General features: G+C 37.8%; 1 protein-coding gene across 1 annotated transcript in view; it reads right to left on the bottom strand.

Moving 5' to 3' along the window:
- eri3.S (ERI1 exoribonuclease family member 3 S homeolog) overlaps positions 1–14,037 on the bottom strand; it is a 166,210-nt gene that overhangs the window by 3,895 nt on the left and 148,278 nt on the right. The window lies entirely within an intron of this gene.

The following is a 14,037-nucleotide window of genomic DNA, read 5'->3' as shown; positions in this document are numbered from 1 at the left end:
GTTTTGATCTATGAGGACCGTCTCCTTAAGAAAAAGCAAAAGTAAATGTGTAATTTCTCCCTTGACAGAACACAGCAGAGCTGGCCATCCTTCTTCCCTTCGTTTTGGGACAGCTGCGTTCTGTCGGATTAACGTTTTTTTCTTCTTCACCCCCACGCCTTGATGTCTCCATTTCATTACACCGTAGACATTTATCAAACTGTTAGCGTAAGGGTGACTTTGCCAACTTATGTGTGGCAGAGGCCAGTGCCAGGGTAGTGGATTTGCAGGGTGTTTTAGGCAGGGGAAGGAAGGGGTTCCCGGAAGAGAGATGAGAAAGGATGGAAGGAAAAATGAAAATGAATGTTAGGGAGTAGAGGAGGCTGTATTCCTACTGATGTGTAAATGATAAAGAAGACTCCACATCCATCTCTCCCTGTAAACCTGCAGAGTGCTTTATAATCAAGCCCAGGCGATAATAATGTGAAATTAGGTCTCTCTATCAAAGGGGGAGGCCTTTTAATCATGGCTTAAAGGGTGCGATCGCTGTTTATCATAATTGAACTGTATCCGGGCTAATTGTGGCCATATTTCACTGTCTAGGAGACACAAGTGCTGTCTGATAGCAAATAGAGGTGGCTAACAGAGAGAGAAGGACATTTGGCGGTGATCTATTAAAGTCCCAAGTCTTCTTGTACCCCAGGACTATGGGAACTGCTCCACTTCAACCAATCATTACAGTCACTTTTGAGATTCTCAAGACCTATCACTTAAGAAAATGAAAAACAAAATAAGATCTGCTATTACATAAAGAGATCCATACATTTGAAAGGCTAGAGGGATTCAAGTGCAAAAGGAACCCCAGAAATTTGTTACAGTTTTTTGCTGAGTGTGAGGCTTTTATTTGCGTTGTTCATTCCAGTCATCTAAACTGTTACGGGTCACAAAGAATGAAAAATCTTGAAATCAAAACAGAACACAAACTAAAGTAAATATTTTCATTATCATATTTTTTTACTTTGCTATTCAAAATCAATGAATATATTTGTAACCTTTTCATTTATGTGTGTGCATCAAAGTATATAAGCGTATAAATGTGAGTGTTCTTTACTCCAGCAGGAGAATGTGTCAGACAATGTGTGGAACGAGCATCAAGTTAAGGTCCCCTACAAAAAAAAACAACTTTTAATTAAACTTAAAGCTCTTTCAGTTGCCCAGGGCAACACATTGTAGGTCTAGTTAAATTTTCGCATATGACAGAGCCCTGAAGCTCTCGGCGCAGGACGAGAAGTAATTTCAGTAATTTTTAGCTAATGGACAGGGTTATGTCCCCAATAACTTAGCGATGAATTGGACTATATAGTTCCTGGGATCAGCTCTCTGCTCTGACAGAACCCAGTTCCCATTAGAACACAGAGACTTCTGTGGCTTCAGGGCCTTACTAAGAAGACAGAGGGTCAGGATAGACATTAACTCTTCATAATGGGCACATCTGTTTCATCTTCTTCAACAAGCTGCTCAGTGTGGAATAGCAAATAGAGGCAGGGGTAGATCTAATGTTCTCTTTGCACACAATGTTTCTAAACATGTTTCTTGACTTTATCAGCTTCTTTTCTCAAGCTTCTAAAGCTGTTCACACTCATGCAGATATTTCATACAATTCAGTCAATTTGCAACCTAACTGAACATGTGAATATGGAACCCTAAAAACATTATCCCATAGCACAAATGTGAAATGATCAAAAGGAAAAGTCAAAATAATTCAGGGCATCTATATGAGGTATAGAAAGAAGAACACGAGATTAGCCCTTCTCTATGTATACTGTAAAGCACTGTATTATCTGCTCAAATTCAAAGCATTTTTCTTAGGATAAAAAACAAATAAATTAGTCACGCTATGCTATTAAGCTGGTAATCTGGTAATGAGCAGATGGAGAAAATACTTGCCCCTTTATTTATAAATTAGAAAAACAGCATGACATTATAAGGATAGCATTTTATCTTTTAGGGCATAAAAGTATCTTGGTTTTAATACGTTTTATATATAAAACCTCTTTGTATGACAGTTAGACTGAACTGGCAAGTGCAGGCCTGAGATGAATACTGCAGTAAAATAGCACTTACATTATAGTTCAGTCCCTAGGCAGGTGGTAGAAGGGAGGCAAACTATGAGATTATTATTACTACTTGTATCTATTGATAAGGAAACACTTTCAACAAGGTTTGCAGCAAAAAATTACGCACATAGACTCCAATTGATAACAAAATAGTTTTGTGTCAAAAAAGATTTGTTGTGCGTCAAAAAATGTTGTCACCCATAGACTTCAATACATTTTGGCAATTTCATGAGTTTTCGGCAAAGCTTAATGGGTCAGATTCACCCATCACTGACTGTTCTGCTACTCACATCAGTACATAATAATTATGTATTTAGTTTAGTGTTTTTTTAATTAGCCAGACAATAATGAAATACATAAAGCTGCTCTACCAGATCAGAGAATGTCAGGAATGTCAGTTTTCATAAAGTGGGGAATGTTGAACATTATGGGGCAATTTTATCAAAAGTAAAATTAAGTAAAAAATAGAATCTCTAAAACTCAATCAAATTCATCAAATATGACTAAACTCATTTGAGGTTTTTTTCAGAGAATGTCAGGAAGGCTATTAACATCTTCAAATGGGTCACTGGACCTCTGACATTGACTTCTACATCTACTCAGGTTTTAGGTGGCAAATCGTCAAATTCAAATTGTTCCCAGGGTCCAGGTATGATAAATCTCAAATTCTTCCCAACAAGACTTTGTGAGTTTTGACCAAAAATCCAACTCGAAAATTCGAATTTGAATTTCCAATTCAAACCTTAATAAATCTGCCCCTATATGGTAATTTATTCATCTGGGTACGGTGCTGCTCTGGAAAATCTTGGAAATAAAATGACACGGGTAGAGGAAACTTTAAGGCAGAGGTTCTTCCACAAGGGATTAATCATATGCTAACTACAGTATTAATATGATTTTTTACATCTAAAACCTAGTTTTGAGCTCAGGGAGATCAAAACAAATGCTTAAAAAGAGCATCAACACAAGCAAACTGCACTTATTTGGTAGCTAGGTTGGCAAGCCTCAATGATCAACTTGTTTGATATCAAATTGAAAGTTTTGAGCTAGACTGAAGTTAAAAAAGACATATATGTGTATATTTGCTAAAACTCTATATATTTTGTTCAATATGTCCTCTTTTATACCATACCAATGTCATGAGACCTAGCAGTGTACAAAGCTGTGGAAAATGTTGGAGCTTTTTGAAATAAAAGATATATTTCTTTCATGTCATGTCTGTGTTGTTGCTTAATGTTCCCAGCTAGAAACAAACAGAAGCCCCTAGCGCATTAAATTAATAAGGCAACACAGATTCACATCAAGCGCATGGTAAATAGTGTTATTACATTGATGCTCTGACCACTCCCCCTCTCCAATGAAAAATAAATAATAATAATATAAACACAACAATGGCAGAAACAGCTGCTAATATGCAATTACAGCTTGTCATTGATTTTATCATGTAATCCGCTTCAGCTGATTTAATAACACATTACAGGCTAGGCTCATGGGACATGAGAAGAGAGAATTTTATAAACTCTAATCAAAAGCAAAAACTGCTAGAGAAAAACACAAAAGCCTTGAGATGAAAGCTTGTTAGGGGAATTATTACCTGCTGAATCTGATTTCTGCGTGGAAAATGAATGACACTAAAACAACGATTAGCAGCACATTATCGAGGAACAAGGAAACAAATCCCATGGAACAGCAGAAGAGTTCTGTTCTAGTAACACAAATATTCATTTTGAATATAGTTAATCATCCATGAACTTGGCCAATAACTAGCAATATATCTTGGCAATAAAGCCATTTGTCACAGTTAAACGTGGCTAATTTCTGTATAAAACATAATGGCCCAGTTCAGCATCATTGTTAATGCCCTAAGATTGCTCCCACGGCCAGATAATTTTGATCTGACCGTGGATGAATATCGTGTGATTAAAATATCTGCAATTCTTTGGGGATGCTACTGTGCCAGTAGGTTATACAATTGGAATTTGTGCATGTTGGTCATACAGGGTGATGATCCAGCAGAATTGACATCTGATTATTTAGACAGTAGGATGACTACATTAACACAGAAAGAAAAGGACCTATAATAATATATATATATATTTTTTTTAGTGTGACCTATTTTTGAAACTGCAACTGTGTGGCAGCCTCTTATAAAGACTTAGCCAATTCATTTCAAAGTATTCAAACAGGGCAACAATCAGATTTAACAATTATACACCGTGAGTGACTTATTGTGCTGTGTTATCATTATCTAAATCTGATATTTTAGATTTTGATGAAAAAAAAAAACATTCCAGCAGAAAATAAATTGTTAATGCAATTTGCATTGAGGATTAATGATTTAGAGATGAATGTTAGTGCTCAGTGCTCCCTACCAAGCAGCACTAAATACTAACACTGTTGTTAAAGACTGCCAAAAGAATATATCTGGGACTTTTTTGTCCAATTTGATCCACAAACAAAGCCAAACTAGCTAATGATTCTCTTGTTAGACTGCTAGTTGAAGGGGAACATCTACTTGTTTGTGGACAACTTTACCCAGTAGAGTTTACTTGCAGGAACAGCTGATTTATGTCTGTGTAGATATGGGGAACTCCATATTAGGTCATGTGTTATTCCAAAGAGACTAGTTACAACTTAAGTTAAGACTGGTATTGCATGTAGATGGACACTTATCTTACCAAACCATTATTTTTTTTAATTTAAGGAAAAGGTAAGAACTGTCAATATAAAGGTTTATACTTTGAAAATGTCAAGTAAAGGTTAACCATAAAATTCATTTTTTGGGGAGGAAAGATGCACATTACCATATATTTTTATCATATACATATGCACAATTAGATAGGGTTCCAACCGAAGCAGAAATAAAATAAGCCACATATAAAATGCACTTTCATTAACTCTGGGTTGACCCATTCACTTGATAGTGTAGCCCTAAATCAATCCTGACTTATTATTACAATATCAATACACAATATTCCTACAATAAACAAATTGATTTTTCATTGCAATCTATCTGAACTCTGGGTGATGTGGGGAAGATTGTAGAGGTGGTTATATCTTCCTTCATTACAAATCTATACAGCCTTCCTCATTCCCAAAAAGAAACCGTATGCAGCATTTTATATTCATTAGGCCTATTGAATATAAAGTAATATGTTTATGTAGGACATTGAGGTAATGTGATAATCCGTCCGTGTATGAGGGAGAAATCCACTTAGCGAGTCTGTCAGTCTGACAAGAAAAATGTGCACATAAAGCCAGAAATACATTGTGCCTGAGCATGCATGTGTGAGAGGATAGCGTCTGTGCTTCTCTATGGACACTGCTGGCAAATAAAGAGCACATCGAGAAGGGGTAAAATTCAGGGCAAATCCAACGGTCAATGGAAAAGCTGACACACTAATGATGTCTGCATGTTGCTTACAAAAAGCCCCCAACCAAGAATTAGTGTGGAAGAACAGAGAGAGGACCATCAATAAAAAAACATAAAATAATAGACTGCAGCATAATGCAGTTGTGGGAAAGTTTTACTAGTTTCAGATTTAAAGAAGTACAATCGACCTCTAGAACGTTGAGTGCATATACAGTGGTGTGAAAAACTATTTGCCCCCTTCCTGATTTCTTATTCTTTTGCATGTTTGTCACACTTAAATGTTTCTGCTCATCAAAAACCGTTAACTATTAGTCAAAGATAACATAATTGAACACAAAATGCAGTTTTTAAATGAAGGTTTACGTTATTAAGGGAGAAAAAAAACTCCAAATCTACATGGGCCTGTGTGAAAAAGTGATTGCCCCCCTTGTTAAAAAATAACTTAACTGTGGTTTATCACACCTGAGTTCAATTTCAAAGGTTATAAAGCCATTTCTAAAGCTTTGGGACTCCAGCGAACCACAGTGAGAGCCATTATCCACAAATGGCAAAAACATGGAACAGTGGTGAACCTTCCCAGGAGTGGCCGGACGACCAAAATTACCCCAAGAGCGCAGAGACAACTCATCCGAGAGGCCACAAAAGACCCCAGGACAACATCTAAAGAACTGCAGGCCTCACTTGCCTCAATTAAGGTCAGTGTTCACGACTCCACCATAAGAAAGAGACTCGGCAAAAACGGCCTGCATGGCAGATTTCCAAGGCGCAAACCACTTTTAAGCAAAAAGAACATTAAGGCTCGTCTCAATTTTGCTAAAAAACATCTCAATGATTGCCAAGACTTTTGGGAAAATACCTTGTGGACCGACGAGACAAAAGTTGAACTTTTTGGAAGGTGCGCGTCCCGTTACATCTGGCGTAAAAGTAACACAGCATTTCAGAAAAAGAACATCATACCAACAGTAAAATATGGTGGTGGTAGTGTGATGGTCTGGGGTTGTTTTGCTGCTTCAGGACCTGGAAGACTTGCTGTGATAGATGGAACCATGAATTCTACTGTCTACCAAAAAATCCTGAAGGAGAATGTCCGGCCATCTGTTCGTCAACTCAAGCTGAAGCGATCTTGGGTGCTGCAGCAGGACAATGACCCAAAACACACCAGCAAATCCACCTCTGAATGGCTGAAGAAAAACAAAATGAAGACTTTGGAGTGGCCTAGTCAAAGTCCTGACCTGAATCCTATTGAGATGTTGTGGCATGACCTTAAAAAGGCGGTTCATGCTAGAAAACCCTCAAATAAAGCTGAATTACAACAATTCTGCAAAGATGAGTGGGCCAAAATTCCTCCAGAGCGCTGTAAAAGACTCGTTGCAAGTTATCGGAAACGCTTGATTGCAGTTATTGCTGCTAAGGGTGGCCCAACCAGTTATTAGGTTCAGGGGGCAATTACTTTTTCACACAGGTTTGGATTTCTTCTTTTCTCCCTAAATAATAAAAACCCTCATTTAAAAACTGCATTTTGTGTTTACTTGTGTTATCTTTGACTAATAGTTAAATGTGTTTGATGATCAGAAACATTTTGTGTGACAAACATGCAAAAGAATAAGAAATCAGGAAGGGGGCAAATAGTTTTCCACACCACTGTACATGATTAGACAGAAAAACAGAGGAATGCCCATCAAGTCAACAAGGGTATGTCCTTTCACTGGTACTGTGGGGTAATATACTTGCCCTATAATGTATTGTTCATTCATGAAGACTGAACATATTAGTACAACTTGCTATATAGGTAACATACAGTGACATAAAATGCAGAAAGCATTGATGGCTTAATGTCCTTATCAGATCCTGCATTTAAGGGTAGCAGATTTACCACAAAACTCTTTCTTTAGCACAATCCATCATCAAAACAATGCTAAGAAGTAGGGCTGGATGACAGATATGTATTATTGGTAAACACACATTTAAGAACCCTTTAAGGGCCCATAGCAATGCTCTTATTTCCTGTCAGAGATATAATCGGTGTGGCTCTTCCGTCAGAAATGCTATGTAAGTTTATAAAACAAGTCATAAAAGTTAAGTTAAAATGTGCAGAGGACTCTTGTATTTGTCTATATGTATTTTGTGGTCACAGCCTCATTGCACCCCCGCCTAATGGTTTTAAAAATTTGTGGTGAGCACAACTTTCCCTTGTTTGTTATAGTTTATACAGGAGCAGTGACCAGCTCCATGTTGTAGCTCCCACCCTTCCCAGCTATAGTCAGGTGATCCCACTGGTGTCTAATAAAAGGGCAGACAAGTTTGGGAGTTTTACTTTGAAAGCAGCAAGTGAGTTGCAGGTAAAACTTAGTCCCTTTGTAAATTGTATAATGAAGCAATTGAATTCTTAATGAATCAGATGAAAATTAAGCGTAGGACTGGCCAGATATGGGATGACTTTGACGTAGTTGGCCAGCTTAAATATATTGCAATATATGGACAAACAATCCCTGTTTTGTTTAAAGGGTAAGGCATTTTTTAGTAGCAGTATGCACAAAATGTCTCTGTCTTAAATATATTGATAATGGGTTGAGTGCAGAGGACTCTTGTATCTCTCTCTCTATATATATATATATCCTGTATTTTAGTCCCATTAGTTTCAATGTACATCCTACATTAGTGATCTCCAACCAGTGGCTCGCGAGCAAAACATGTTGCTCACCAATTCCCTAGGACAGGGCTGTCCAATTGGCGGCCCGCGGGCCGACCCACCCTTTATGTGGTCCTCCACATCAAAGTCTGCCTGCTGTGTCTGCTTACCATGTGTAAACTTTAAAAGGTAGAACTACAGAGATTAACTGGACCCTGCATTGTTTAAACTTCAAATTTACAGTGTAATCACCTGCATTGTTCACACTTGTGACTCCTCTACTGTTCACATCCTAAAACCAGGTACTGTTCACACTTGTGTCACTGTATGTAGTATATATTAGAGTGGTCCTGATTTTCCTGTCTCCTGCTCTGTTCTGTTTTCCCTATGTTCCCGGTGTGTGTCATACTTTGCCTGCTCTTTGCACGCTGTGTTTGCCATACTCTGCCTGACCTATGATCCCTATGGAACTTAAGTCTGGTATTTGTTCTGGGGGGTGGTTAGCATTTGAAAATTATTGTTAGGGGCCCCTAAGGTGTTTAATTATATGCTGGGGTACTGTATTATACACAGGGGAGAAGGAGGCATATGGATTTAACAGGGAGTGGCTAACACTGGCTTCCATTATCAGCCCTCCATCATGTAAATCAGAAAAATTCCTGCCCTCTTTACCATATAAATTGGACAGCACTGCCCTAGGATGTTGCTCCCAGTGGACCCAAAGCAGATGCATAAAAAACAGTGTACTGCCTAACAGAGCCTCCTGTAACCTACTAGTAAACATATGGGGTACCAAATAGCCAATCACGGCCCTTAGTTGGCACCACAGGAACTTTTTATCATACTTAGGTTGCTCCCCAACTCTCTTTACATTTGAATGTGGCTCACAGTTAAAAAAGGTTGGGGACCCCCAGCCTACACTTAGCCTGGAAATATACAGTAAACTGGATCAGGTGAAATGAAACCTGAAATATCCATTCTTCATATATAGAATACCATTAATTTAAAATACCACATGGGCAACACTGCCAATTCCTTTACATGACATTATTTTCTGACTGAAGATTGTGTTTCTCTGGCATATACTCCATTTTAAAATAAAACACTCCCTTTAGAATTTTAGAGGGTCCTATTAAACAAATGTGTTCATTTGGTGAAACCCAAGACTGCACCTGTGCTACAGGCAGAAAGACAGATAGTTGACAGCCCTGAAGCTGAGCAGGTCCATATTTAAACTGTGCCCATGCTTTATGGTCTGTACAAGCTGTGTGCCTCAGAGGGACGAGATGCTATCCATCAATGTTAAAATGGCAGATTCCTGTTAATGAATAATAGTGCTGCCTGTTCTACACAATGCTTCTCTGAGCATAGGAGCAGGTCATAGTCCTTACATCTTCTGCCTTTCAGCCTCTGAATTCATATGTCTTACAGGAGCTTAAAAAGAAATTATGTGGGCTTCATAAGGAAGTTGAGTTTTACACTCAGATAGTCCATAAGGATTATAGATTTAACAACAAATCTTGTTGTCTGCTCTGTATAAACTATAAACATAAAGAAATAATAAACCCCCACATACGTGTCAGATTCTGCTCAGCTATAAGCACAGGTCTCTTCACTTTAAACAGACTGTGAAAGGAATATTTCATTTATACGTCTGAACATACAGTTAAAGTGTTAACAAAAGATCAACATGGCTTAAATATAGCAGTTGATTCCCCGATATAGACAAACAACTACTTGCTACAGATGTCACTGACAGTTTAATATACTGTCACTCCAGTAATGAAGCTTCGATTGCTGCTAAATGCCTGCATGTGGCTGTTGTGACAAACACAACCAAGAGTTTACGGACATACTAGCTGCAGAGCTCACACATTTATACTGGATCTGCAAGGTCAACTGTGATCTTTTCAGACCAAGCATTGCTTTTGCATGAAGGTAATAAGTAATTCATCAATCCATCCCTACGAAATTACAGCACCACCTAGTGACCATCTGACCAAAAAGAAATCTGCTGTCGTGACAGGCCTCACTTAGGGTGAAGAGAAAAAATCTACAAACATAAAGAGTCTAGGGTCGACAGAACATAAAGTCTACACTTTAAACAATTATTTTATTAAACAATTATTATTATTATTATTATTAACGTGGACCTGTCATTCTTACCTTGAAATCCTTGAACTAGCACAATGGACGGTACTGAAATACAGTACTGATTTTTTTTGTTGAAGTAATATTTACAAAGATATCTCTGCTTATATGTGCTGTCAATCAAAATGAAGCAACTCCACCTATATGCTATATAACTAAGGGATAGAGGCATCTCCGTGTATTCAACGTCACAACTCTCTATTCTCCCCCTCCCTAGTTCAGGCAAAGAATCTTGCGCAGTTTCATTGAGAGAGAGCACACAATTCCACTACGAACTAGACACATCACTTCACTAATAGCGCACGCTCAATATTAAACGATGCAGGACCTATGTCAGAGGTAAAGATGGATGATCAATATGGTTCCTTACTCAATAAAATACAGAGATGGGTTTGGCACTACTGGAATAATTTACAGAGGTAGAGGAGTTCATAAATATATTGTTTAAATGTATGGTTTGCATTTCTGGATGTTTTTTGTAAATCATCGAGGTGACAGGTCCCCTTTAAATATTTAATTGCTTTTAAGCAGATAAAATAAGTAATTATAGATGCTTAGTTGTCAACATTTCATAAATATTCTAAATTTGTTGTAGGGTGTTTGTGCCATATGAGGCTTGATCGAAATGGGCAAAAATGCTCTATACAAATCAAGTATACTGAGCATAATTTATATGTTATTTTGGAAGCAGAATGGTGGCATAGAAGATAACCTTCCAGCACTGGCTCTAGTTGAACCCTGACCATGTTGCTAACTTCATGGATGTTCCCATGTTTGGGTTAATCTCCTACTAGTGTTTTGTCCCACACTCCAATGTGCTGGCATAGCTGGTAGAAAAATTACACTTTAGACCTGAGGTGCAGAAGTGATGTGTATTAATATTCTCTGCAAAGTGCTATGTAATATATATCAACATTATATAAAGGACAATAAATATATATGCTTCATAGAGCAGAAACAGACATTAAAAAACAAAAAAAAAAGTAGCTTAATTAATAATATATCCAGTAGCTAAATATGTAAGGTGACCAAAAAACAGATATGTGAAACAGATAAGAATCTAAAATGTTTACCCCCCCCAACCAAAACATTCTCTATTTATCATATATGAAATCCCAATTTGTGCTGCCACACATGTCTTTGTGGCTTTTACAGGAGTATGGCACTCTTGGTGATTATTAACTAAAGAACATTTTCCTGACAATAATCACACCATAGTGTCACACTCACACAAAGAGACTATAATAAGGCTTTAACTTGTAAATCTAGCCACCTTTTCCAGATCAAATTATCAGATTTGCCTGAAGGCACTGTATATCATTGTATGGCTTTGGGCGCCGACGTAATTATATTTAAGAAATAAGGCAATGTTCTTTCACATGATTATTCAAATAAAGGAGACAATATCTTACCCTAACAGTTTTCCTTTACATCTGAAAGCGCTTGTGTGGGTTTTCTCTGCGTACCCCAGTTTTTCCCCCCACTCATACCTCTTAACTTTTAAAATCAACTCAAGTATGTGCCTTTGTGTGTGAATGTGAAGAGACCATAAACTGAAACTTCACTGGGGCAGGGACTAATATGAATAATGAACGATATCTGTAAAGTACTGTAGAATAGTTTGTTAGTGCTAAACAAAGAATAACAGTTTTTATTATTTCCTATCTTTTTTTTGCCCAAATATTTAAGGGCTATGTCAGTAGATTTTTATTGCTGCTTTTAAGTTAAAGGACCAGTAACATCAAAAAAGCAATTGTTTTAAAGTAATAAAAATATAATGCAGTGTTGCCCTGCGCTAGTAAAACTGCTGTGTTTGTTTCAGAAACACTACTATAGTTTATATAAATAAGCTGCTGTGTAGCAATGGGGGCAGCCATTCAAAGGAGTAAAGGCTCAAATTACACAGCAGATAGCAGATAAGCTCTGTAGAACATAATGTTATCTGTTATCCATTATTTATCCTGTGCCATATAACGGTTTTTCAATTCCGCAATTGCTACTAAGCAGCTTGTTTATATGAACTATAGTAGTGTTTCTGAAGCAAACAGATCAGTTTTGCCAGTACAGGGCAACATTACATGATATTTTCCTTACTTTAAAACACTTTCATTTTTTGGTGTTACTGTTCCTTTAAGTCAAGTAGAATGTCTACAAATGTTGGGGGTTGGACCAGTAGCCATGATCAGTAGGAAGAATTAAAATTCCCTTTGTACATTATGACCACAGCCTTAATCCAATATTCCCTCTCCCCACCTCCTTTTCCATGTATAAAGTCTAATCTGTAAAGAACATTATTTTGACAGTCATCATAGCTATCTATTAAAAAATAATAGTAATGTAATTATACATGTGGATTGGAACTGCAGCATTTTTCTACTTTGGAAAAACACAGTGACCTTCTGTCTTCCTCTTCCTCCTGGTGCAGATTTCCATGGATTTGCTCCATGCATGCAGGGACAAGTGGATGCAAGTAAAATGCAAATGGATCTATTTTCTAGGTTTTGAAAATGTATTCAGTGGTATAGTAAGATACAACACCCAAGTAAGTTCCATCAGTAAGACTGGTAGAGAGTTGATGTGGCACATGGAACAAGATAACCACAGAAAAATTATATCAATGAATCAAAAGCCAAACAACAGCATGTAGAACTGTCTGAGACCAGATGGTTGTTATATAATGAACATATTCCAACTGGGTCAGCATTGTAAACTGGGTACCACATGGTTCAGTGTTTTGTCAAGTTAAATGTCATTTATCTTTATTAGTAACTAGTAATGAGCGAAATTTATCGGCAGGTTTCATTGCAAAAAAGACGCCCATAGACTGAAAAGATTTGTCAAAAAAAAGTGTTGCCCATTGACGTCAATGCATTTGGCACATTCTTTGCCGTTTTGTGAATTTTCTGTTAAGCAAAACAGGTTAGATTCACTCATCATTATATTACATTGACAGCCGTTAAAGGTGGCCATACACTATAACATCCGCTCGTTTGGCAAGGTCGCCAAACGAACGGATCTTAACCCTAACGGCTGGGCAATATGGGATGGGGCTGAACGATCGGATTACAATACTACAAATGGGCTCCGATGGGTCGCAGGACCACATCAATTAGCCGATGCGGTCCTGGATCGTACAAAAAAAAAATCTAATTTGACCGATCGATATCTGGCCTGATATCGATCGGGAGAACCCATTAGGAGCCCCACACATGGGTGTATAAGCTGCCGAATCGGTCTAAAGGACCGATATCGGCAGTTTTAATCTGCCTGTGTATGGCCACCTTAAAGGACAAGGAAAGGAAAAAAAAATTCCATTTTTACTTTCCTTAATGAAAAAGAAACCTATCTCCAATATACTTTAATTAAAAAATGTGTACCATTTTTATAAGAAACCTGACTGTATGCAGTGAAATTCTCCCATCATTTACTGCTGTGGAATTGTCAGATGGTCCCTAACTGCTGAGCAGGGAAACAATCATACTTATGAACAGCAGGGGGAGCCCCCGCCCTTACTTACCAGCCGTGCAGAATTCAAGCAGCTTTGTTTATGACGATCCCTAAGCAGCCCAGACCACACTGAGCATGTGCAGGGTCAGGGTCAGGCAAAGATGTTTAAAGGGATCCTGCCATCGGAAAACATGTTTTTTTTCAAAACACATCAGTTAATAGTGCTACTCCAGCAGAATTCTGCACTTAAATCTGTCAATTTCCCAGCTGCCCCATGTCATGTGACTTGTGCCTGCACTTAAGGAGAGAAATGCTTTCTGGCAGGCTGCTGTTTATCCTTC

The sequence above is a fragment of the Xenopus laevis genome, chromosome 4S, assembly GCF_017654675.1.
Source record: "Xenopus laevis strain J_2021 chromosome 4S, Xenopus_laevis_v10.1, whole genome shotgun sequence".
Classification (NCBI taxonomy): domain Eukaryota; kingdom Metazoa; phylum Chordata; class Amphibia; order Anura; family Pipidae; genus Xenopus; species Xenopus laevis.
Note: the sequence above shows the minus strand (reverse complement) of the source record. Positions and strands in the feature narration are given on the sequence as shown.